At 47.8% G+C, this 26,152-nt stretch overlaps 1 long non-coding RNA gene across 2 annotated transcripts in view; it reads right to left on the reverse strand.

Moving 5' to 3' along the window:
- LOC149126028 (uncharacterized) overlaps positions 1–7,272 on the reverse strand; it is a 60,882-nt gene extending 53,610 nt beyond the window's left edge. The window contains exon 1 of one of the 2 annotated variants that reach the window (XR_016235276.1): positions 5,496–7,272. This is a non-coding gene — a long non-coding RNA (uncharacterized LOC149126028). The remainder of the gene's footprint in view (positions 1–5,495) is intronic. The other variant, XR_016235275.1, reaches the window with a different exon arrangement.
- Between the last annotated feature and the right edge of the window lie 18,880 nt (positions 7,273–26,152).

Raw genomic sequence — 26,152 nt, forward strand, 5'->3', positions numbered from 1 at the left:
TAGGGATCTTTTGTCCCCAGCTCCCAGGTGTCTGTTTCCATGGCCCGCCAGGCTCTCTGCATCATGGCTGTGCCTCACTTCCCCCTCCCTGGGCATGCTCACTCCCGTCTTCTGGGGATGCTTCTCATGGTCCACTCGGGAGACTTGTACCCACCCTCAAAGACTGACTTCAAATGCGACCTTCCCCATTAAATGCTTGGCCTCCTAGTGTCTACCTCTTGTGGAACACTTGTCCCAACATACTCCAACTGTTGTACTAGAACTCTTTCGTGACACATCTGTCCACTGAATATTGCACAAGTCCTCCAGGACAGGAACTGTCCTGTCCTTGTGCACAGCTTAGGTGCACAAGGTCTAGTGTAAAACCATCGTCCAATAAATGTTGACATATTGATGTCTTCCTTGTCCACAGCCACTTCCATTAGGCTGGGAGACAAGAGTTCAGGCCCCTTTTCTCACTGGTGCAACATTTAAGCTCAGAGGGACCCAGAATATTTAGGAACAAAGCTATGAGAATAAATGTGTAGGTAGAATTTGAGCTCCCAAGCTTCATAAAAGATTTATTCAATTCCATAATCTCTGAGCTGGAAAGGACGGCCACGTTTCTGTTCAAGGAAGAACACAGGAATGGGAACATAAGAAGGAACACAACACGGAACCCAAGACAGTGACGCTTCCTGCAGTCTGTGCTCCTTAGGCATCAAGGTGCCCAGGCCACTCCAGGCCTCTGCAGATGGTCCCACCCAACGAATGAAGAACTGAGTGGATGAATGAATGCAACCACCTTATTTTTTATATCTTCTACTTTGGATAATGAATTTAAATGTTGGCATCATACTCTCATTTCTGAAGGCTTTTTTTTTTACATCAAAGTAGACTAATGTAAAAGGGAAAATTCATGGTTAATTACAGATACAAACATACTCACAGGAACAGAACAGCAATTATATAATACTGAAATCAGTCCATAGAATTCTGATTTTGACAAAGGACTGGTTTCAAAAGACTAAAAAGTCAATGACACCTTAATTTTATGGTTTCCATATATCTCATATGAGAAAAAAAGTCAGTGGCATCATGTTTTTAGTGCTTAATCTTGCACAACAGTTAACACAAGAAAGCTAAAGAGGGCCTACGTAGTCACTTTCAAAGCCAATAATCCAATGGGTGAGAGGTGTCGTGATGGAGAGAAAAATCACATTAATCAGCCAGTTCTAAAGAAAACAACTTGAAGCATAATGAAATAACACACATCCAAGGATCGGAGTTTTTGTGGTAGCTTCAAACTAGGCACTGCACTTTTCCAATGGGTTGTTGTTGCCATACATGAAAAGGAGGACGTAACAGGCATGATGGCGGAGAGGTCCGCGATTCAGTTCTCCCCTGCAGACCAACTGGTGACTGTGGCCTAGAAAGTGATCCTTTGCTAGCCTTCTGTCAACAGAAATACAGCCCCACTTACCAGGGTGCAAGGCCAGCACTGGCTTTCCCTCGACGGTGACAGTATTTTTTTTCTCCCAAAAACAGGCTGGCCTCCCCCACACGGTGGCCTGAAAGCATGGTTTGATGTCGCTGTCATCAATGCATCATCAGAGTGCGCTGTGCCTGGGGTGAAGCTAATGACGAAAGGCACTCTGGACGCCGCCAGCAGCTCACGGGCTACAACCCATCACTGATGTCCTCGTGGGCACCCTCTTCAGTCATCCAGGAAGAGCCAGAGGCCAAAGGCGACTCAGTGGCTCAAAGCATTGATGAAGCTGCCTGCTCCTCTTGCGGCACTGTGGTCTCTGCACCAACTCTGGCCTTTAGCAGGATCGCCCAGGCCAGGGCACCAGTGCCCACCCACAGCTCCAAGTTTAACCACCTCCAGCAAAGCAGTGGTCCTGCAACCCCACCATTTGTCCTACATGTTAACTGCACACAGAAGCCCAGGCAGAGCCGGCCCTGTCTCTGTAGCCGAAGATGCCAGACAAGGGGTTCACAACCTTTCTCAATAGCCACACACTCCTGGGCCAGCTCCACCTACCTCAGGGGCTCACTCACCTTAAGGCTTCTCCACTCAGAGACCCTGAAAGGCTAGGTACGACTTGTGAAAACTTACTGGTGGTCTCACCTGCATGGCCCGTAGGCTGTCAAGCTGAGCTTGTCCATACTGACCTCACATAGTCCATTGAGTCTCCTCCTCCTCCTGGAGTCTACTTCAGCAGGTGCCATCGCATGGCTATCCACTAGTGACCTTAACACAATGAACTCCCGGACCCCCCCCCACCACCCTCACCATCTCCCAGTGACAGTGATGCAACATCTCCATCCCTCAGAGACCCCCCAAGTCTGCCAATTCTTCCTCCTACGTGCAGGGATCCTCACTGATGCCCTTTCTGTTGCTCCTCAGCCCCAAGGCCAGGGCCTCCTCATCTCTCCTTTGCAGTCTCACAGGGACTCTGAGGAGCTTTGGGGCCCTGTGCCTGGCAGAGGGGTCCTCCCTCACATCACACCCTGTCACTCCCCATGCTACGGCCCTGCGGTGCTCTCCCTCATCTATCTCGGTGGCTTCCTAGAGAAATCCTATAGGAAAACCAAGCACTTTCCAACATAAATACATTCCTACAGACTTCTGGGGGCCAGCAGTACTCAACCAAGGCCCCTGGCAGGGCCAGCTCCTTCTGTAGGCTCTGAGGGTGCACCTGTCCCTTGGCCCTGTGCTGGTTTCTATTGGCTCCAACAATCCTTGCAGCTCTTTGGCTTGTGGATGAACCAAGTTACTCTCTGCCTCTGGCTTCAGACAGCCTTCCCACCATGTTCCTCATCAGGATCCAAGCTCTCAAATCTCCCTCTCCTTCCTCTTGGGAGGCCACTGGTCATCCGGGTTAGGATCTAATTAATCCACCCAGTTAACGGAAGATGATTTATTTTTGAGCTCTTTAACTAAATATGCACAGATCTTGTTTCCAAGTAAGGTCAGACTGAGAGGTATCAAGGGTGAGGATTTGGGCACGTGTTTCTGGGAGGGACCTGTTTAGCTAACGACACCCAATATATGCAGTACATGGCTACAAGCCCCTCCAGGTCTTGATCTCTCAACAGCTGTGTTCTTGACTCTGTCGCCCCTGCTTCTCACCCCGCACTGGCTGGCCTCTCCCCTGGTGCTGCAGTTGTCCCCAAGGCCACTGCTGCCTCTGTGTCCTCACTGGTTCTAGTGCCTGCACCTGTGATGCCTCTCCCGCCCTGCACTGTATCACCCCACCACAACCATCAGAGGACAGGGACACGGAGGCAGAGGTCTGATGGGGAGTCCCAAGAAAATTTAACATCATAACTTCATTTGGCTTTTGCAGAGTTTAGGAAAAACTAATAACCCATATTGTTGGAAATCAGGAAATTCATCCAAAAACCTGAGTTGTGAGCCTCTCTTCTGCAGCACAGGCCTAAGTTCTGACATCTGAGTAGGACCAAAGCCTCCCCACCTTAGTCCTGAACATCAGCCCCAGGTCCCCTCCAGGCCTGGGACAATCAACCACATTATCACTGGGTCCTGCACAGCCCCAGGTGCACTCCCCGCCTCAAAATGTGGCTCCTTAGCTGGGTTCAATTCCGGGCTCTGTCCTGAATTCCAGCTCCCTGCTCTTGCACACCCTGGAGAAGGCAGTGGTGATGGCTCAAGTCGGGTCTGTGCAACCCATATGGGAGACCTTGATGGAGTTCCTGGCTCCAGGCTTCAGCCTGGCCAGGTCCTAGCCACTGCAGGCATTTAAGAATGAAACACTGGATGGGCGTTCTCTGTTTCTCCCTGGTTCTCAAATGAATCATTTTTAATTGAAAAAAAAAAAAAAAAAAAGACTTTGCTTCTAAACTGAATTGTCTTCACCTGAGGGAAGACAAACATCTAACCTTGTCCCTCCAACAGTCCTGTTTGTCTTCTTTTAAGATTTGCTTATTTATTTGAAAGACAGAATGACAGAGAAAGAGAGAGAGAGAGAGAAACAGAGGTCTTCCATCTGTTGGTTCACTCTCCAAATGACCACAAAAGCTGAGACTGGGACAGCCTAATCCAGGAAGCAGGACCTCCATCTAGGAGAAGTGCCCAGGCTCAGTGAGCACACCAACCTCCCCCTCCCGGAAGTGACCACGCTCAGAGAGCACACCCCCCTTCCCGGAAGTGCCCACCCTCAGGGAGCACACCCCCCCTTCCCGGAAGTGCCCAGGCTCAGTGAGCACACTGACCTCCCCAGAAGTGCCCACCTTCCTGGAAGTGACCACGCTCAGGGAGCACACACCCCCTTCCCGGAAGTGCCCACCCTCCCGGAAGTGACCAGGCTCAGGGAGCACACCCCCCTTCCCGGAAGTGCCCAGGCTCAGTGAGCACACTGACCTCCCCGGAAGTGCCCACCTTCCCGGAAGTGCCCACCTTCTCGGAAGTGACCACGCTCAGGGAGCACACCCCCCTTCCCGGAAGTGCCCACCCTCCTGGAAGTGACCACGCTCAGGGAGCACACCCCCTTCCCGGAAGTGCCCACCCTCCCGGAAGTGACCAGGCTCAGGGAGCACACACCCCCTTCCCGGAAGTGCCCACCCTCCCGGAAGTGACCAGGCTCAGGGAGCACACCCCCCTTCCCGGAAGTGCCCACCCTCCTGGAAGTGCCCACGCTCAGGGAGCACACCCCCTTCCCGGAAGTGCCCACCCTCCCGGAAGTGACCAGGCTCAGGGAGCACACACCCCCTTCCCGGAAGTGCCCACCCTCCCGGAAGTGACCAGGCTCAGGGAGCACACCCCCCTTCCCGGAAGTGCCCAGGCTCAGTGAGCACACTGACCTCCCCGGAAGTGCCCACCTTCCCGGAAGTGCCCACCTTCTCGGAAGTGACCACGCTCAGGGAGCACACCCCCCTTCCCGGAAGTGCCCACCCTCCTGGAAGTGACCACGCTCAGGGAGCACACCCCCTTCCCGGAAGTGCCCACCCTCCCGGAAGTGACACGCTCAGGGAGCACACCCCCTTCCTGGAAGTGCCCACCCTCCCGGAAGTGACCAGGCTCAGGGAGCACACCCCCCTTCCCGGAAGTGCCCACCCTCCCGGAAGTGACACGCTCAGGGAGCACACCCCCCCTTCCCGGAAACACCCCGTCTGCCTCAGGCTGCAGCTCGGCCACGTGCCTTATCCCTGATGACTCCTCACGCCCTGGCGACACCAGCTCTTTGCACAGCTCCCGCAGCCGCCTCCACCCCCGCCGCGCAGTCTGCAGGATTTCTCAGACCATTTTCCCAGACACAACGCTGACGCGTGCACAGAACCACTCCCACTTCCTGTCCTTGCCGCGGGCAGTGCCAACATCAGTGTCTACCCCAGGTTCCCTCCCACAGACAGAGGACCACACAGAAGATCTGGTGTTCCGATAGGAACAGGGTTTACCTGGCAGTGAGGGGATAAACGGGCCTGGCCGCGCAGGTGTGGGCTTGAGTCGCCCATAACCAAGCAGACAGAACAATCCCGGAAAACCGTACCTCGAGTGAGAGCCAGGAGGTCCCTCCAAGACCAGCCTGCGGTGGAGAGAAAACCAGCACAAGCCCTAAAGGAGAAGGAAAACACGCCTTCTGCCACCCCTTAGGAAAAAGAAGCCGAGGCATCGCCCCCATCGGATATGCAAATAGAGTAGCGTCTGAGCATGCGCCCTGGGCAAGACGCAACAGGTGCATCCTGGGAAGGTGGGTGGCGCAAATCAACAGTTTAAAGAGACAGCAGCATTTTACGGGGGTCAAGGTTTCCGGTGTTGTGGTGCACTGGTTAAGCGGCTGCCTGCAGCACTAGCATCCCGTATGAACACAGGTTCAGTTCCCACGTGCTCCACTTCTCACCAGGTCCCTGCTAACGCGTCTAGGAAGGCAGCGGATGATGGCCCAAGGACTTGGGCCCCACCACACGGGAGACCCCTGTGAAGTGGGAGACCCCGGGGAAGATCCTGGCCCAGCCCTGGCTGCTGAGGCAATGTGGGGGTGAATCAGTGGATCGAAGATCTTCCCCACCCCGCTTTGTCTCTTCCTCTCTGTAACTCCGCCTTCAAATAAATAAATCTTGGGAGGGGGCGCCCAGCACAGCTAAAAAACAAACCCGCTTCCTACTTATCCCGGATCATCCCGACCAAAGTGCCTTTCACAGCCACGCAGACAAGGGGGCCTCGCTGAGAAACCAGATGGAGCTGGGACCCCAGGTCCGCGAAGTGCCCTGCAGGGAGCGCATCCAAGCCACGCGCGTGTGAGGCGCGTTCCCCTCAGAGCCCGGGCGCCCAGGAACTGCGCGCGAAGCACGAAGCTACTCCGGTTCTGCAGTTTCTGAAATGCCTGCCTGGCGCTTTCCGCACCTAGTTTGCACTTTATTAGACCCTGAAGATGTTCCTCCAGCGGGTCTTTATTCTCATTTCAGGGCATATGGTTTGCAGTTTTGCAGCAATTGAAACAAGTTGGAGTTCTAGTAAAGGAATTGGAGAAGGGACTCGCCTTTGAAGCCCGCACTTTCAAGGGCTTTGAATGAGGAAAAAAACATTTGTTTTACTGATTTACTGTGGTTGAAAGGACAATTACATTTGCTTGTAAATCAGTCACAATCGAAGAAAGCAGAGTTGTGTAGAGGCTGAGAAAATGACCCACTCACCACCAACATATTTTCCATTTTGGCTCCGTAATAAACCAGTACTCAGCAGATGAGAGACACTGGAATTTGTTTGGGTTGCTTTTTTGAACTTTTTATATGAAACACTTCTGTTGCATTAGGATAATCCTCTTGACTTGCTTCTCTCAGTCAAAGACAGGGAGAAACTATTAAACGAGAGCCAGGAACAAAGGTTGCCACACCCCAGACCACGCTTTAGATGTTCACGTGGTCCTAACAAGGCCTCTGGCAGGAGCCAATGGCTTCCAGCTTCAAAGGACACACAGGCTTAAAACGAATGCCCCTCCCAGGGAAGCCACAGGAACTGGCCGGCACATTGCTCTGTGACCCCCGAGGACGGTCACTTCCTGCCCTACATGGGGGTTACAACGGCAATGGCTCTACCTATGGGAGAGCCCATTCAATTTCCTTTTAAGATTTGTCTGTTTGAGAGGCAAAGTTACACACAGAGGGAGGGAGAGACAGAGAGGTCTTTCATCCATTGGTTCACTCTCCAAATGATGGCAACGGCTGGAGCTGGGCAGATCCCACGCCAGTAACCAGGAGCTTCTTCAGGGTCTCCCACGCGGGTTCAGGGGCCCAAGCATTTGGGCCATCTTCAGCTGCTTTCCCAGGCACATTAGCAGGAAGCTGGATCAGAAGTGGAACAGGCAGGACTTGAACCAGTGCCCATATGGGATACAGGCAATGCAGGCAGTAGGCTTAACTTTCTACACCACAGCACCAGCTCTGGCCTATTCAACTTTATGGCCATGGAGTTCTTCTGTCCATTTCTTTCCTCTTTTTTTTAAAGATTTATTTATTTTTATTTGAAAGTCAGAGTTACACAGAGAGAGGAGGGGAGGAGAGAGAGAGAGAGAGAGAGAGAGAGAGAGAGGTCTTCCATCCTCTGGTTCACTCCCCAGTTGGCCGCAACGGCCAGAGCTGTGCTGATCTGAAGCCAGGAGCCAAGAGCCTCCTCCAGGTCTCCCACGCGGGTGCAGGGGCCCAAGCACTTGGCCCATCCTCCACTGCTTTCCCAGGCCAAAGCAGAGAGCTGGATTGGAAGTGGAGCAACCAGGTCCCAAACTGGTGCCCATATGGGATGCCGGCACTGCAGGCCAGGGCATTAACCTGCTGTGCCTCAGCGCTAGCCCATCTGTCCATTTCTAACACAGTCGTGGTGTGACGCTCCACCATCTCATACTGCACTTGTGTTAATATAATCAAAGAATGCTGGGGCCAGCACCGTGGCTCACTTGGTTAATCCTCCGCCTGCAGCGCCGGCATCCCATATGGGCGCCGAATTCTGTCTCAGCTGCTCCTCTTCCAGTCCAGCTCTCTGCTGTGGTCTGGGAGTTCAGTGGAGGATGGCCCAAGTGCTTGGGCCCTGCACCCGCATGGGAGACCAGGGAGGAAGCACCTGGCTCCTGGCTTCCGATGGGCACAGTGCTGGCCGTGGCAGCCATTTGGGGAGTGAACCAATGGAAGGAAGACCTTTCTCTGTCTCTCTCTCTCTCTCACTGTCTATAGCTCTACCTGTCAAATAAATAACAAAAATGCAAAAAAAAAAAAAAATCAAAGAATGTGTAGCACAGAGTCACTTTGTTCTTTGAAAAGAAAACATGAGAGTAGAAACCAACAGTTTTTCAAACAATTCACCGCAGTAAGATTTTTATACATGAGTCTTTTGGCTGCTGTAGCAAGTACTTTACACAGGGGGGAAAAAAAGAAGATATAAATTTGAAGCTGTCCTGGATCTACACAAACAAGCCAAAGCGTTTACACTTTCGCAAATTTTCTAGTTCAGCAACTCCATCAACTTTCAATTAACCTCAGAAGCCAGGTCATTACTGCAGCCAGATTAGCTCAAGAACTCTCTGGGACCCTTTAATTCTTTAAACCAGACCTTTCCTACATCTGTTTATCTCTTTATTCTCTCTTCCACATCCTTCTCTGTGCGCCACAATGCCATAGAAGCCATGACCGCCATTGCGGTATCAACAGGAAGTGGGAGCTCCCTGGAGAAGCCAGATAAAATGATGCAACCTCCACCCAATGTGGGGAAGACTTGGAGCTTGCAAGGCGTCCATGTGCCTTTCCCCCATCATTCTCACCCTCCTCCTTCACCAGTCCTCATGATTTCCACCCAGTTTGCCACCTCCCTTCCCATCTTGGGCTCCTACCATGCTGTCTTCTGAGAAAGCCTACCTTGAATTTATCCATTTGTACAAACCCACTCTTCACTGGAAAATGTAACTCCTTCTCTTTTTCTGAGCATTCTGTGACCACAAAAGCAGGTTGTGAAATCCCCCGCCTGGAATGCATGCAGCGCTCACATCCAGAGCAAGCATTTCATTCGTGCATCAGAGCTGCTCTGAGCACCAGCTGTATCCCTCACACACTGCTACACCCTGCACTTTAGGATAGTTTTGTAAGTGAATAAAATCTATTTTAGTGAGGGAGCAAAGATGACACACGGCACGCGTCTGAATGACAGTGTAGACGTGATGAGTGTCATGAAAGACACAGAAACTAATTTTATAATCCATAAGAAGGAGACAGATGACTTCTCTCCAGAGAAATCACTTCAAAGCTTTGCTTGTTGTGCCAGCCTAGAAGAAATGCCAATCTCTATCACATTAGTGTTTGTGGCCCTGGGGTCATCCCACGTGCCTGTTACTGCTTCTTGTCTTGCATTGTTCACTTGCGTTTTCAGCAGCATCTGTCTTGCCACTCCAACTAGATTACAAGCTCACAGTGCACTGAAATACAATGCCTTACATGGTGCGGAGTTCCTCCTGACTCCTACACGATAGTTGTGCAGTAAATACATGCTTTTTTTACCCAATAGACTCTTCCTTAGCCCTTAGCAGTTTCTAGACTCTGTGTTGCACACAAGCAGTAACACAAGTGAGTATGAATGTGAAATCCAATCCCCATCTGAGTGCAGCATTCAGTCTAGTATTTGAGACCTCTCCATTCTATGATGCGGAGACAGCAATGCAAAGATACCCAGAGAGCCACAGGCCTGGGGCCCAGGAGCCGTTCCACTGGGGAGGTGCAGAAAGAGCTGACCTTTAATAGGGAAGTGGCAGTTTACCAGATGGACAATGAGAGAAGACCTGCTTCTGATGCAAGAAGAAAATGTGAGAGGGCCTGAGACACTAAAGGAAAGGCAAACAGAAGTTGTTGTGGGAAGCATTTTAGTCACCACACTACTATCTTACCCCAATGCCCATCGTATGCATAAACAACGCAGGATTAACTCAACCAGTGTTTTTAGTTTTACGTTAGATGTTCTATCGGTAACACTGTATTGTGAATTTTGTTGTGGTTTTTCCTTTGGCTTCAGTCTCATGAAATGCCCTGAGTCAGTGTCCCATTTAAATAAACAACACAGTCATCCAACCCATCCCAGTGTCACCACTTCTCCAGCAGTTTAGTGTGAATGAATCCTAGCACACATGTAGTTTCTCATTAGATACAGCATAGTCCCTTTCTAGGGAAGCATTCTAAGCAAGATCTTTCAGAAACCATGGAAATCAACAATGGCACAAAATTATGGGTTTGTCAAGAAACCATTTGGGTAAGCATTGAACCAATGGCCGCTCCCATGTGGCTTCTCTGAGGTTTAACAAGATTCGCAGCAGGAAGCAAGCAACTTCATGAAATTTGATCTGCACCCCCCACTTTGCTGGTGGACTCCATCATCTCTGGCCACCTCTCTCCTACTCTCTCCTTCCCCTTATGGGGATTCTTGCCACACCCATTATAAAAATGCATGTTACTGGACAAGTGGGCATTTCGTTTACAACTTCCATTTCTATTTTAATGAGTGCATTATTCCTAAAATACTTCTTCAAACTCTCAACACGCCTATATGGATTGAGAACTTATTTTTTTTTGTCCTGAAGGCTATATGCCAGGACATATTTAAAAGCAGGCCAGGTTTCAAAAGACAGAGGGGATTCAGTTCTGAAAGGTGATGAAGGAAACTGCTGGTAGGAGGCTTCCAAAGGTAGCAACTCCGCAACATTTCAGTACTTTTATTAGGAACAAAATCAGACACAGGAAGGTATTTCATGACAAACTGGGGGATTCAAAATAAACATGGATTTCATGCTCAGCTAATACACATGAAAAACAAATTATGTGGAAGTTCACTCAAAGAGAAGAATGGGAACTAATTACAAGGGGCTCCAGGGACTTTGGTGATGACGTGAAAAAGTGGGAAGTGGATGCGGAATGTAGCAGGGCACGGCTGGGCTCAGAAGCTCACAGCAGACATTTCTATTTGTTGCTTTCCCAGGGACTCCACTTTCCAAGTCCCTGCGTAGAAAAGTTTGTCCAGAGTAGCGATGATCATGTTTCCATAAATTATCAAACAACACGAGTGGATTCTACTCTTCGTCCTGGCAACTGCCTCTCCCCAATTACAGGAGATGCCCCTTCTTTTCTTTCCCAAGTCCTGGGCCAGGCTTGGCACCACAGGACATAATAAACTGACACCCAGCAGGTTCTATTTTTTGGCAAAATTTGACTCCTTCTCAGGACATGAGTCTTAACGCAATTGCATGCCACTGGTTCCTACAGAAGTCTCCTACACTCATTACTTCTGCTGTTCCCACTCCACTTCCAAGCCCTCTTACATATTACACTGTCTTGAGCCTGTTCCTGCCAGCTCTGTGTGGCACAGGCTCCTTCCCCCCACGCAGTCCTCTGTCCCTATTCCCTCCTCCTCGCCCATTCCACTGCTCTCACATCTAGAATCACTAAGCAGATTGGTTCTGCCACCAGTTACCTGCTGTGCAGGAGAAAGATTGCACAGGAATCAGTATATCCCCAGGACTATTAGAATACAAGGTAAAAGAGATATTTCAGTCCTTTGACAAAGTAAGGACACAGGAAACAGGAGATATAGAGGTTGAAGAGAGGCGTTGAATCAATCTAGATTCCATAGGAAGCTTTGTGGAGTTATTATAAAATAGCAGTCTCATAGAATGGCAGATGTCCTAAATAGCACTCTGGCCTCAGAATCAGCCCTTAAGGCATTCAGATATGGCTGAAGAGCCCATGAGAGTATTTTAGGCATGGAAAGACAAGACACTCCGGAAAAAAAAAAAGAAGAAGAAGAAGAAGACCTAAATGAAAGATCTCTGCGAGTGAGATCCCAGTGGAAAGAACGGGGCCATCAAAGAAGGAGGTACCTTTCTCTGAAGGGAAGAGAGAACTTCCACTTTGACTATGACCCTGTCGGAATAAGATCGAAGTTGGCGAACTCAAAAGGCTTCCATAGCCTTGGCAACTCATGACTAGAGCCTAGGGAGATTACTGACGCCATAAACAAGAGTGTCAAATTGTTAAGTCAACAATAGGAGTCACTGTGTACTTACTTCTCATGTGGGATCTGTCCTTAATGTGTTGTCCAATGTGAAGTAATGCTATAACTAGTACTGAAACAGTATTTTACACTTTGTGTTTCTGTGTGGGTGCAAACTGATGAAATCTTTACTTAATATATACTGAATTGATCTTCTGTATATAAAGATAATTGAAAATTAATCTTGATGTGAATGGAATGGGAGCGGGAGATGGGAGGGGTGTAAGCAGGTGGGAAATTACGGGGAGGGGAAAAGCCATTGTAATCCAAAAGCTGTACTTTGGAAATTTATACTTACTAAATTAAAAAAAAGAGACTGCAACCTTAAAAAAAAATAAAATAGGTCCCTTGTGAATGCTATTGCACTTCTAACAAATTAAGATGAGACAATACTTGTTTATTCTATCAACACAGAGGAGAAAACTGGGGCCACCTTGGCCAACACACCGAGTTCAGCCCAGAGACTGGGTTCTCCAGAATTTGGGTCTCAAAGAAAACAGACAGCCATGGTGTTGGTAGCTTTGTCACACATGGAGTTGCAGCAATCCCAATAGGGGCATGGTCAAAGCTGCCATATTGGAAATAGACCCCATTGGTTTTCTGAACTGGGATTTTCTTCTGGAAACTGAACTACTGAAGTATAAAGAAGTAACTTTATTTGACTCTCATGATCAACCACATCAGGGTGACTTTTAGGAAAACATACATTAGTAAGACTCTTTTTTTTTTTTTTTTGAAAGGCAGAGTGGACAGTGAGAGAGAGAGAGAGACACACACAGAAAGGTCTTCCTTTGCCACTGGTTCACCCTCCAATGGCCGCCGCGGCCAGCGTGCTGTGGCAGGCGCACCGCGCTGATCCAATGGCAGGAGCCAGGTAATTATCCTGGTCTCCCATGGGGTGCAGGGCCTAAGGACTTGGGCCATCCTCCACTGCACTCTCTGGCCACAGCAGAGAGCTGGCCTGGAAGAGGGGCAACCGGGACAGAATCCAGCGCCCCGACCAGGACTAGAACCCGGTGTGCCAGTGCCACAAGGCGGAGGATTAGCCTAGTGAGCCGCGGCGCCAGCCTTAGTAAGACTCTTAATAGGAATTTTTATCCCACTCCCTGATCTAAGTGCCAAGCTAATCAGGAGGAGAGGACAAAACCTAGGGTAGTAACTGACCCTATTTGAAACACCTGACTCCAACTGCAAAGAAGAAAGGGTGTGCATTTGCCAGCAACTCTTTACAAATATATATCCTGCAAGCTGATCACAATTACACTCCTCAAAAGCTAAAGGAGCCGGCACTGTGGCGTAGCGGGTAAAGCCACTGCCTATAGCGCCAGCATCCCAGTGAGCACCAGTTCGAGTCCCAGCTGCTCTTCTTCCAATCCAGCTCTCTGCTATGGCCTGGGAAAGCAGTAAAAGGTGGCCCATGTGCTTGGGTCCCTGTACCCATGTGGGAGAACAAGAAGAAGCCCCTGGCACCTAGCTTCTTGGTTCAGATCAGCTCAGCTCTGACCATTGCGGCCACTTGGGGAGTGAAGCAGCAGATGAAAGACATTTCTCTCTCTCCCTCTCTCAGTCTGCAACTCTATCTCCCAAATAATAAAATAAAATCTTTTAAAAAGAAAAATAACTCAGCCAGCAGCAGCTCTCTCCTACAGGCAGGAAGAAGAATACAGAGGCCACAGCTGATTCTTAAGCCAAAAACCACCAGGGTACGAGACGGGTTTTTGAGGCCTGTGGTGAATACAGTGGGTCCTTGGGCTTTGCAAAGCATCCTTCATGTCGTCCAGGCAGTGCTGGCTTGAGTTGCTTTTCCAGCGTTGGTGAAAGATTGGTAACACTCATGCATGACCATGTGAATTTGAGGAACTCAAAATATTCCACAGACATTCATTCCAGCAACCACTCCACACACACAGACTCAAATGTTCTCATAGTCAGAAAAGCTATGTACTAAAAACATTTGAGCTTTGGGAGAAAATGATGTTGGGGAAACTGAGATCAAACCTATGGAACTTGGGGCCGGGGCTATGGAGTAGTGGGTAATAGCTGCTGCCTGCAGTGCTGGCATCCTATATGGGTGCCACTTCATGTCCCGGCTGCTCCACTTGTGATCCAGCTCTCTGATATGGCCTGGGAAAGCAGTGGAAGATGGCCCAAGCACGTGGGCCCCTGCACCCACGTGGCAGACCTGGAAGAAGCTCCTGGTTCCTGGTTTCAGATCAGCCGGGCTCTGACCATTGTGACCATTTGGGGAGTGAACCAGCAGATGGAAGACCTCTCTCTCTCCCTCCCTCCCTCCCTCTGCACCTGCCTTTCTGCATCTTTATATTCCAAATATATAAATGAATCTTTAAAAAAAAATAAATCTATGCAACTTTACCCAAATAAAACCATAACAACTCTCACAAATATACAGGTGCAGTTAACTTCTGACTGCTGTTAGTGCCCAGCACAACAATCCTTCTGAATGAGGAGTCCTTAAAGCCATTGCTTCTCACAGAGACCACATCTACAACACCAAAATCCAGGTCCTTTGTTTCAGCTTTGTATCTGTACTCTCGGTGCCCTCAGACAGCTTAGCACATGGAAAAATGCAGTGATTCTGGAAGCCACAAACCCAACCATTAGCAGTACTAAAGAAAGCCACTTCTGCTGAGTTTCTGGCATTTTTCTTTTTTTTTCTTTAAAGATTTATTTATTTATTAGAGAGGCAGAGGAAGAGAGAGAGAAAGAGATCCTCTATCTGCTGGTTCACTCCCCAATGGCTGCAACAGCTGGGGCTGTGCCAATCTGAAGCCAGGAGCCAGAAGCTTCCTCTGCGTCTCCCACACAGGTGCAGGGGCCCAAGGACTCAGGCCATCTTGAAATGCTTTCCCAGGCCATAGCAGAGAGCCTGATTGGAAGTAGAGCAGCTGGGACATGAACCCAACACCCATATGGGATGCCAGCACTGCAGGTGGCAGTTTCACACACTACGCCACAGTGCCAGCCCAGACATTTTTCTTGAGACCTTTATATATGGCCAAATCCTGCTCTACTATCATGCAGAAACCTGCTTCTAACTATTTAAAAAATATTGATGTGTCTGGGACAATCCTGTATGGCCTTCTGCATTAAATCCACACTATTCTCCATTCATGAATTGTGGTTCAGCTAATTCCTATGAAACAAACATGCATTGTAACAGAACAGGCTGTACCAGTTTGATTGCTCTGTTTTTAGAATAGAGGAAACTGTTAGAACAAGCGCCATTTTCACTGGCATGTTAGCATTTCTGGTACTGGCTGAAAATAAAATTATGCATTGTAGATATAAACAATAGGGAAGAGCACATTTAAGAAAATGAAAGTTAGCCCCAAGTGTCGATGAGCTGAATTTGCTGTTATTGGACCAAAGTCTTCAACTGAAGCAAATGCCTAATAGAGGTGTCAAGACTAGAGCAGGGGGCCAGCGCTGTGGCTCAGTAGGTTAATCCTCTGCCTGCGGTGCAGGCATCCCATATGGGCACCAGTTCTAGTCCTGGCTGTTCCACTTCCAATACAGCTCTCTGCTATGGCCTGGGAAAGCAGTAGAAGATGGCCCAAGTCTTTGGGTCCCTGCACCCACATGGGAGACCCGGAAGAAGCTCCTAGTTCCTAGCTGCAAACTGGTGCAACTCCGGCTGTTGCTGCCATCTGGGGAGTGAACCAGCAGATGGAGGACCTCTCTCTCTCTCTCCCTCTTGCTGTCTGTAACTCTAACTCTCAAATAAAATAAATAAAATCTTTGAAAAACAAAACAAAACAAAAAAAGACTAGAGCAGGAGATGCCTTAGGACGCTTAGATGATAACAGAGCTGAAATCCTCCAAAACTAGCAATCAGAGCTGCAGGTAGAATCCGGATAAAGTAATGAACTCATTCAGAGCTTTTGTCTCATCAAGATAAAGAAGGAAGAAAAGGAAGACTGGCTGGAAGCAAACAGGGTCACACGAACACTGGTGCTGAGGCCAAGTGAGGACTGTCTTAACGGAATAATGTTCTCACGGTGCATTCAAACTTACTTAATGTTGTTCCTTATCCTCTCACCTTGTAAAATCACCTCCAAAACCCCCATGGTGCACAGCTCACTCTGGGAATTATCATCTAGTCCAACCCATTGACCCCATTAGATCAACACCATCTAAGGAGCATGCCCTCAAGGGCCGTCTCAGCACCAAGGACAGTTCTGCGCCCACGGCAACATTAGACCCCTCTATGAGTTTCCTTTGAGAAACTAAGGGAAATCCAGTCCACCCAATGCCTTCATCCACTGCGTTCATGTGTTTGTGTCTGTGTGCATCTGTGTTGTGTGTGTCTGTCTGTGTTCATGTGTGTGTGTCTCCCAGGTCGATTTCAATGTCAACTTCAACAAGTTGTTTTTCTCTCCCAGATCACACAGACCCTGTGTGATCACACAGACCCTCAACTCATCAAAACATTACTCAAGATCAGTTATGGATCCACGCTAGAAGACAAATACATAATAATTAAATTTAAAGAATTAATTGGGGGCCGCCACTGTGGTGTAGCCGGAAAGCTGCCGCCTGCAGTGCTGGCATCCCATACAGGCGATGGTTTGAGTCCCGGCTGCTCCACTTCCAATCCAGCTCTCTGCTGTGGCCTGGGAAAGCAGTAGAAGATGACCCAAGACCTTGATCCCCTGAACCCATGTGGGAGATCCATAAGCAGCTCCTGGCTCCTGGCTTTGGATCAGCACAGCTCCGGCCGTTGCCTGTGTGAACTCAATCCTCCACTTATGAAAGCTACTTTCGGGGGATAGGACTAATCTGTCTTTGTCAAACTGTTGTGAAATTGTGGGTTAAGGCCAGCGCAGAGGCTCTCTAGGCTTATTCTCCACCTGTGGCAGTGGCACCCCAGGTTCTAGTCCCGGTTGGGGCGCTGGATTCTGTCCCGATTGCTCCTCTTCCAGTCCAGCTCTCTGCTGTGGCCTGGGAAGGCAGTGGAGGATGGCCCAGGTTGTTGGGCCCTGCATCCCCGTGGGAGACCAGGAGGAAGCACCTGGCTCCTGGCTTCGGATCAGCGCAGCATGCTGGCCATGGTGGCCATTTGGGGGGTGAACCAACAGAAGGAAGACCTTTCTCTCTGTCTCTGTCTCTCTCACTGTCTAACTCTGCCTGTCAAAAAAAAGAAAGAAAGAAATTGTGTGTTAACTACACAACTACTGACTTTGTGTCTCAGTTGAAGACCTGAACAACTGCAATTATAATATAAGTACACAATGCTAGGCATCTGTCTTACTTGTACCTCGTCTTATCTATTTCTTTTTTTTTTTTTTTTAAACTTTTATTTAATGCATATAATTTTCCAAAGTACGACTTATGGATTACAATGGCTTCCCCCCCATACCGTCCCTCCCACCCACAACCCTCCCCTTTCCCACTCCCTCTCCCCTTCCATTCACATCATGATTCATTTTCGATTATCTTAATATACAGAAGATCAGCTTAGTATACATTAAGTATGGATTTCAACAGTCTGCTCCCACACAGAAACATAAAGTGAAAAATAATAGATGATTTTTTTAAATGATGATGAAATCAGAGCAGACCTATTGTCATGTTTAATCCCAATGAGAGTCAAGTTGGGAATTGATAATTTCTTTTTTTTTTTTTTTCTTTTTTTTTTTTTTTTTTTTACAGAGGATCAGTTTAGTATGCATTAAGTAAGGATTTCAACAGTTTGCACCCCCATAGAAACACAAAGTGAAATATATTGTTTGAGTACTCGTTATAGCATTAAATCTCAATGTACAGCACATTAAGGATAGAGATCCTACATGAGGAGTAAGTGCACAGTGACTCCTGTTGTTGACTTTACCAATTGACACTCCTGTCTATGGCATCAGTAATCTCCCTATGCTCCAGTCATGAGTTTCCAAGGCTATGGAAGCCCTCTGAGTTCTCCGACTCTTATCTTGTTTAGACAAGGTCATAGTCAAAGTGGAGGTTCTCTCCTCCCTTCAGAGAAAGGTACCTCCTTCTTTGATGACCTGTTCTTTCCACTGGGATCTCACTCGCAGAGATCTTTTGCCAGAGTGTCTTGCAAGAAACAACGAAATCCAGTCATTTGCAACAAAATGGAGGAATCTGGAACACATCATGCTGAGTGAAATAAACCAGTCCCAAAGGGACAAATACCATATGTTCTCCCTGATCGGTGACAACTGACTGAACACCAAGAGGGAAACCTGTTGGAGTGAGGTGGACACTATGGGAAATGGTGGCTTGATCAGCATAGCCCTGACTGTTAATGAACAACTTAATACATTATCCCTCTTAGTAGTTTTTTTTATCTGTTCTACTTAATATGACTGGTTTAGATCTGTAATTGATGCACAGTTATTCTTAAGTGTTGAAAATTAACTGAAATGTGATCCCTGTTGAACATGGTGGTGGGAATGGGAGAGGGAAGAGATGTATAATTTGGGACATGCTCAGGCTGACTTGCCCCAAGTGGTGGAGTTGGAAGCATACCAGGGGATTCCAATTCAATCCCATCGAGGTGGCATGTACCAATGCCATCTCACTGTTCCAGGTGATCAGTTTCAGTTCACAGTTGGTCATGGTGAAGGGACTGGGAGTCAAAGGGAACACATAGACAAGTCTAGTACCTGCTAACGCTAACCGATGGAGTAAATAAAGGGGAGAGTGATCCAACATGGGAAGTGAGATACTCAGCAGACTCATAGAATGGCAGATGTCCTAAATAGCACTCTGGCCTCAGAATCAGCCCTAAAGGCATTCGGAGCTGGCTGAAAAGCTCATGAGAGTATTTCAGGCATGGAAAGCCAAGACGTCTTATCTATTTCTAATGCATTGTGTTTCCTCCCCTCATCCTCAAAAAGAGAATTTGAAATAAAAGCATAAAAGAAAATGAATTGCGACTTAGGTTGCCCTTTCTTCATTCTTTTATTTCAAACAAATAACCTGGAAAAAGGAATACCTTTGAAAGGCAAAGCACACAATTCTCTAAGAGGAGGGCACAGTGCGTGAGTATTATTGATTTTTCATCCTAAGTCATTTCAGCGATACAATCTTGAGCTGGGTGACCATCGATAATAAACGATTTCCAGCCAGATGCTCAGTCGTCAGAGCTGCTACTCTACAAGGTTTGGCACTGCTGTTGAAAATACATACACGGATTTTGAAGCTGTCACAGTATGTGATGGAAAACGTAGACTGCAGAGGATTTTTAGTTATTGTAATAAGCCCTTGAATTGCAAAGGAAAAAGTGAAAAGGGAGCCACAGTTCCTGATAGTTCTTTCTGTAAGAATGTCTTTCTTCAAGTCTGGAGATAATCACACTAGATAGCTAGATCTACTGCTTCCTAAACCTTAAAGCCAAAAACACAGCAGCATGAATTCACCCAGTGTTCAGTTTTCTCACCATGAGACAAAAAGTCAAGGTCCACCACCCTAACAGAGAGCAAAGTCACAACGCACAGATGGTTCGGTCCAAGGAACAGTTTCTCCGGCTCCTGGTGTGCTTTCCCTAAAGTTCCAACCTAACAACTATTCAGGCCAAACACCTTGGAGAACTGCTCGTCAATCCTCTTGAATTCTGTAGAGTGCCCAGGCTTTGGCCTCCAAGTTCAAGCCCCACTGCAGTTCCTGGGAATCCACAGAGAGCGGCCCAGACTTCCAAGTTAATTCACAATTTCCCATTCACACGTATCCTACCTGTGGACTCCCTCCTCACCTTCCCCACACTCCCTTCCCTCTTATATTCTATCCTGCAGGTCAGGAAGATTCCAGGCAAGCTGATGTAAGCCACTGACAATCAGAACAGCTATGAGAAACGACACCCAGCGGAGATAAAATCAGGACTATTGGGGAATACAACTTCAGGTTCCAGTAGATTCTTCCCAGACCTTCTGTCAAAAGAGAGTAGCTTTAAAAAAAAAAAAAAGAGAGAGAGAGAGAAAGAGTAGCTTTAAATGCTTAATCGATGCAGCAGAAATTTAGCAGTAGAAAGAACTCAACAGGGTGTGGTGCCAACGTTGTACTCCCTGAACTTCCCACAGGGCTAAGCCTTGCCCAGCTGTATCAGCAGCATTTCCACAGGCCCATACACATGACTTTGGCCTGCCAGGTGGCCTGGTTTTATTTTTTTGTTTCCTGAAAGGCAAGTCTCCTCACTCAGTAGATCTTCCTTAGATTGGCTACTTCCAAGCAACTCATTTCCTATCTAGCAGATCAATTTAAATTGCCTCTAACTTCACTGCAGTTTTGTCACTGATCATAATGATGCTAAATGGCTTTGAAAATTATATTGGATTCCTTAGCGTTTACTACACACACAGGAAAAACATCCTGTGGAAAATAAAGGGAAAATAGAAAGAATGAAATGAGATGAATTTTTCAAAGCCTGAGGACTCGTCTCAGAAGTCTGCTTCTCTCGCGCGGGAAACATGGAAGAACTAACATCAGGCTGGCCCAACCCTGTGAGCTGCAGGTGGTTCAAGAACGGAGCAAGATGCTTGGATGAGATGATGGCCACCACACAGGGTGCTCAGGGATGCAATCCACAGAGGTCCTTCTGCTCCCATCTGTGCTCACAGTCACACAATGGCTTGTTTAAGTCTCCTAACCAGCCTGTTTTCACCTTTGAACTGTAATCTCTCAGTCTGTATAGTAAACAACGCTATTTTCAAATACTACTGCTTTTCAGATGTTCTTACTTTTCTTTGCCTTCATCCCCTCTGGAGTGAGTATGACTTGACATCCAGCAGGAAGGGAAGCCGGTTCACATCTGGAATTACTGCTGAGCTGAGCTTCACTCAATGTGAAATACAAGGTCAGAGGACCTGTAACACCTGGCTTCAGGGAACAGCAGCTGCCCGGAGGCCAGGATCACTCTGACGTTATCCATCTGCACCTCCTCTCGGGCTCCACAAAGGGCCTCTGGGGGAAGGCGGTATCGGCCAATAAAGCAGTGAGCCTCCCAGAATCGGTGTGGGTATTTCTTTCTGATTGCCTAAGGACCTCAAGAAACCAATGTTACACCCTGAGGTCCTTCAGCTTGTGCTGCTCTGACTCAAGAGCCGAGTTCTGGGTCCACAGCTGCCCGCCTGTTCACTCCTTTGCACACCATTCAGAGCCTCTCTTCCCCCTGCAAGCTGCCCCTTCTCACCAGAGATGGGGGCAAACGATGATGTTTTATGCGACTAATTCGTTCCGAGGCGGATGCTGAGTTTCTGGGACCTGCAACCACTAGCACTTTCACAGGCTTCTGAAAACACGTTCCAGCCCCGGGTAATAATGATTTTAATATGCTAATACGATGTTACTCGTAAACAAGAAACACTCAGGCCTGAAGTTCTATATAAGTGCTATTATTGGCAAAGGCTTTTCAGAGAAGGCTAGTGATAGACTTTTTATATTCTTAATGCTGCTGTTGAATAAACACTGTCCAATTAACACACCAGCTGGAAGTACCCCGCTCCTCAGTTCTATTTCTTCCTGTAATATCCAACATTTGTTAAATCAATGCTATACTCACAGGGCAACAAATGGCCGCAGACGGAGAGAAAACAGGAGTTCTGGGTGGATTATTTATCTAGCAATGTGCTTTTGGGTCTTGGAAATTGCAGAAAACACAAATTGAGATGAAAAAGAAAATGCAGGGGGGTGAGGCGGGGCCGGGGGGCAAGGGGGCGGTACCCAGTTATACAGACTCTGGTCAGTCATTTAAAGAGGTTTCCTAAAAATGCAAAGCTGCTGTATATATGCACCACACTGGCTTTGCCTGGCAGCGGCTAGGTAGTCACATCCTGGGGCCGGCTTCTGTTCTGGGACTAGCTGTTTATCCAGAGCTGACACCGCCTACAGCCGAAAACTCGCTTTCTTCTTTCTCTCTGGTTTAGGTAAGGTAAAAACCCCCAGCCAGTCCCAGTACCTTCTGCCTACCTTTCTTTTTGCCACACTGTCTCCTTCAATCTGTTTGAGTGTAATAATAAATCGTTACCCACGGTAAGCGTGCTCCATCAGAATTTTGCTTCCTGCTGAATTCGTAGAACAGCCACAGTCACTGATGGACAGTCTGTAAAACCAAGAGCGACCGCGGCACTGCTGCTAGCATCAACTCAAGGTCAAAGCCTGGGTACTGGAAAGGATAAAACACTGAGTCCCAGAGGATACGGTTTCCTACTGTTGGGTGCTTACCTTGATAAAGCAAAGGACTCCCACCACAAAGAAGATGCCATGAAACTCCAAGTTATTTAAAAAAAAAAATTCTTCAATAAAACAAATCGGACACCCATCCGCCTGTGGGTTGAGACAAAGGCCAAAAACACAGAGGGGAGGAGAACATGAACTCACTGACTGTAGTCCAGCAAGGGCAGCAGGCTGCCGACAGCCACTCCGTCTTCACGCTATGCCAGCACCTGCAAACCAGAGTTCTATTGGAAATGACTTTCAGCCCAATGTACCGCACCAATGAGAGGGCTTTTTGCTTTATGGTTTGTTTATGCAGCCACATTATATTCCAGGACCAAAATGATCTCTCAGAAATGTGATGCAGGCCCAGCGTTTAGAACGCACAGCAAGGCTTCGGGCACAGCACCAATAATAATCCTGACAGCACCCAGGGACACAGCGGGGGGGTGGGGGGGTGTCGCTTGCCGAAAGGTATCCTTTCTGCTGTTGCCTGGGTTGTTCTTTCTTCTTACTATTCTCTCTCTCTGTATGTGTAATTCAAAGAAGTATTTATTCATTTGAGAGAGAGAAAAAGGAACAGATCTCCCAGCTGCTGGTTCACCCCCAAATGCCTTCAACTTCCGGGATTGAGCTAAGCCGAAGCCAGGAGCCAGGACCTCAGTGCAGGCCTCCCTTGTGGGTGGCAAGGACTCAAGTACTTGACCATCTCGTGCTGCCCCCCAGGAGCATGAGCAGGAAGCTGGAGCCAGGAGCAGAGCCAGGCTTCCCAGTATGGGATGTAGAAGTCCTAAACAGCGCTCAACAGCTGTGTCAAATGGTACCCCTCACCTCTGTTGCTTTTGTTTCGTAGAGCAAGTAAAGAGTGCTGTCATCTAGGAGTGTGTATGAGTGTATTCCACATCCCAAGCCCCTTCAACCTCATGTAGTGCCCCTAGCAGCCGTACGAGACAAGCGTCACTTTCTCCATTTCAGATGAGCCACAACATGGGTAATTAAATTGCTCGGAACTCAGTGACTACATCCAGCTTCGTCTGGCTCCACACGCTGCTCTCACTGTCTCCTCTCCTCCTCTTCCCGACACCAGCCACGTTCCCTGGAATTACTATGGAGACTGCAGAATAGAACTATCCCTGCCGTGGAAAAAGTCACAATTCAGCTAACAATTTAGAAATGTACTTTTTATACTATCAAAGGCCATTTTCACCTTATACCACATTTCCTAAGGGTCCATTTATGCTGAAACCTACATTGATATAATCAAAAATTCCAAACCACAGCCAACTCAAAAATTTGGACTTATCTCCTTTCTGTTTTACATAGTTCTTCTCTTGAACAAAGTGAGAGATCCAGGTAAGGAGGAATAGAACGTGTTTCCTATGAACACGTGTACATCTTCGGGCCAAATTCATCAATTTAACTTACTTAACTATAAGCAGATCTCAAACACTGAACTTCTACCACACAGTATACATGGAAAAGGAAGTAAGGTATCTGACTAATGGTGAATCAGAACTACAGTGGACCCTGTTTGCAGTTCCTTCTTCCCTTTAAAAGTTTCTCTGTTTCTTGCTCTCATGTGAATCCAGTGCACCTATGCGAGGCCTCCAATGGTCTTCGTCTCTCTCTCTCTCTCTCTATCAAAGGCAGGCATCACTGCTCTTCAGGGCCACACACATTGGAGAGTATACAATCTTGATCCCAAGATGGTGTATTTAAAATTTATTTATTTAATTGAAAGGCAGAGTCAGAGAGAGAGAGAAAGGGAGAGGGAGAGATAGGGAGAGGGGAAAGAGAGGGAGAGAGAGAGAGGTCTTCCATCCACTGGTTCACTCCCCATATGGCCTCAACGGCAGAAGTTGAACCAATCCGAAGCCAGGAACCAGGTGTTTCTTCCGGATGTTCCACTCAGGTACAGGGGCACAAGGACTTGGGCCATCTTCTACTGCTTTTCCAGATGCATTAGCAGGGAGTTGGATTGGAAGTGGAGCAGCCGGGACTCCAATAGGCACCCATATGGGTTCCTGGGGTCTCAGGCAGCAGTGTTAACCACTACGCCACAGCACTGGCCCCAGCTCACTGTTTTTGAAAATAATCCTTTTATTGGAATTCCTCTATGGTTATTACTTCACTGATTGTCAACGGCAGGAATCAAGTTGCTGTGCCGGAGGCTACGTACGACTCACAAATACTCCCCTTCCCTGTACAGAAAAAGCCTTGCTAAGATCAGATATAAGCTCTGCAAGGGTAAATACCTTTTTCTTCTTCTGTTTTTAAAGATTTGTGTTATTTATTTGAAAGACACAGTTATAGAGAGAGGGACAGACAGAGATACAAGTCTTCCATCCACTGGTTTACTCCCCAGTTGGCTGCAATGGCCAGGGCTGGGCCAGGCTGAACCCAAGAACTAGGAACTTCTTCCGGGTCTCCCATGCAGGTTCAGAGGCCCAATCACTTGGAGCTTTTCCCAGGCCATTTTGGAGCCAGATAGGAAGTGGATCAGCTGGGACTTGAACCAGTTCCCATACGAGAGGCTAGCATTGCAGGCGGGGTCTTTACCCTGTTAGGCCACAATGCCAGTCCTAATAAATACTGTCTCAGCTTTATCAGTGTGTGCACACTTGTGGGTGTAAGATAACAATTTGCTAAATTAAAGAAGCAACGTATTTAGGAAATATCAGTTTGCTATGGAAAGCATGATTGAAAGAATTTAAAGACACCTTTTTGGGCCAGTGCTGTGGGTAGCCACTAAAGTTGCCACCTGCAGTGCTAGCATCACATATGGGCACTGGTTCAAATCCCAGCTGCTCCACTTCTGATCCAGCTCTCTGCTGTGGCCTGGGAAAGCAGTAGAAGATGGCCGAAGTGCTTGTGCCCTGTACCCATGTGAGAGACACAGAAGAAGTTCCAGACTCCTGGTTCCTGTTTGGCCCAGCCGCAGCCATTGCAGCCGCTTGGGGAGTGAAACAGTAGATGGAAGATCTCTCTCTCTTTCTCTCTCTGCTTGTCTCTTCTTCCCTCTGAGTAACACTGACTTTCAAAATGTAAATACATCTTTAAAAAAAAAAAAAACGTAAATAGGCCAGAGTGAGCCTGTGGGCCTTGGTTTACTTAGCTCTATTCTATTAGATGTCATGTTGTTACTGTTTTTTACTTTTCATTATGTCTTGTCCAAGCCAACCTAACATTATTTCTCAGGAAACCATTCCACCACCGGAATCTGCCTCCTGCATCACAGAGCCACACTGACTCCTCTCCCCCAAACCTCTGCCTGAGCTCTGGCAGCCAATGATCGGTACTCCTCACTTCTACAACTTTGAAGGCTAAGAACAAAATTCTCTACTTCTTTCACTGTTAACACAGCACAGAGAGCCACATCTTAGCAGTTAGATTCTAAAGCCAGAAAACAAGGTACAAAATTCATTGCATATAATCAAATTTATCTTAAAACTTCTTAGAAAGTCACTACACACACCAACTCATTCCAAGCACAGTAGGGCTGCTGCTTCCTTTCGTGGTAGACCAGATGGCTGTGTTTCTGTTTTCAACATCTAAAGCAACCATTTATTCATATTCACACCCTGTGTCTTCAGTCACTACAATGACATTCGGCACTGTAAAAAAGAAGCACGTGGGAACTGCAGCTAGCACGAAACAACAGCTTTACCTTCCTACCTCAAGTGCTTGATGCACTACGAGATTATCCACTGCACAGAACATCCTGGGCTAGTCCTCAGGATCTCGTTTTTGTTCTCCTGCAACACACACACGCGGAGCACTAAACACATCCATTCCTCTGACTAGCTCCGAAGGCTTCCCAGTAGATTCGCTGTCTCCATAGAGCTCAAGTCACTCAGCAGAAATAGCAACACTTCCTCCTTGTCTGCTCCTTCCATCTCTTGTGTTCTACGTCAGCCAGCTGGTGTCTTACAACCACATCTGCTA

This window comes from Oryctolagus cuniculus, chromosome 6, assembly GCF_051225735.1.
Source record: "Oryctolagus cuniculus isolate XC-2025 breed Fujian yellow rabbit chromosome 6, ASM5122573v1, whole genome shotgun sequence".
NCBI classification, from domain to species: Eukaryota; Metazoa; Chordata; class Mammalia; order Lagomorpha; family Leporidae; genus Oryctolagus; species Oryctolagus cuniculus.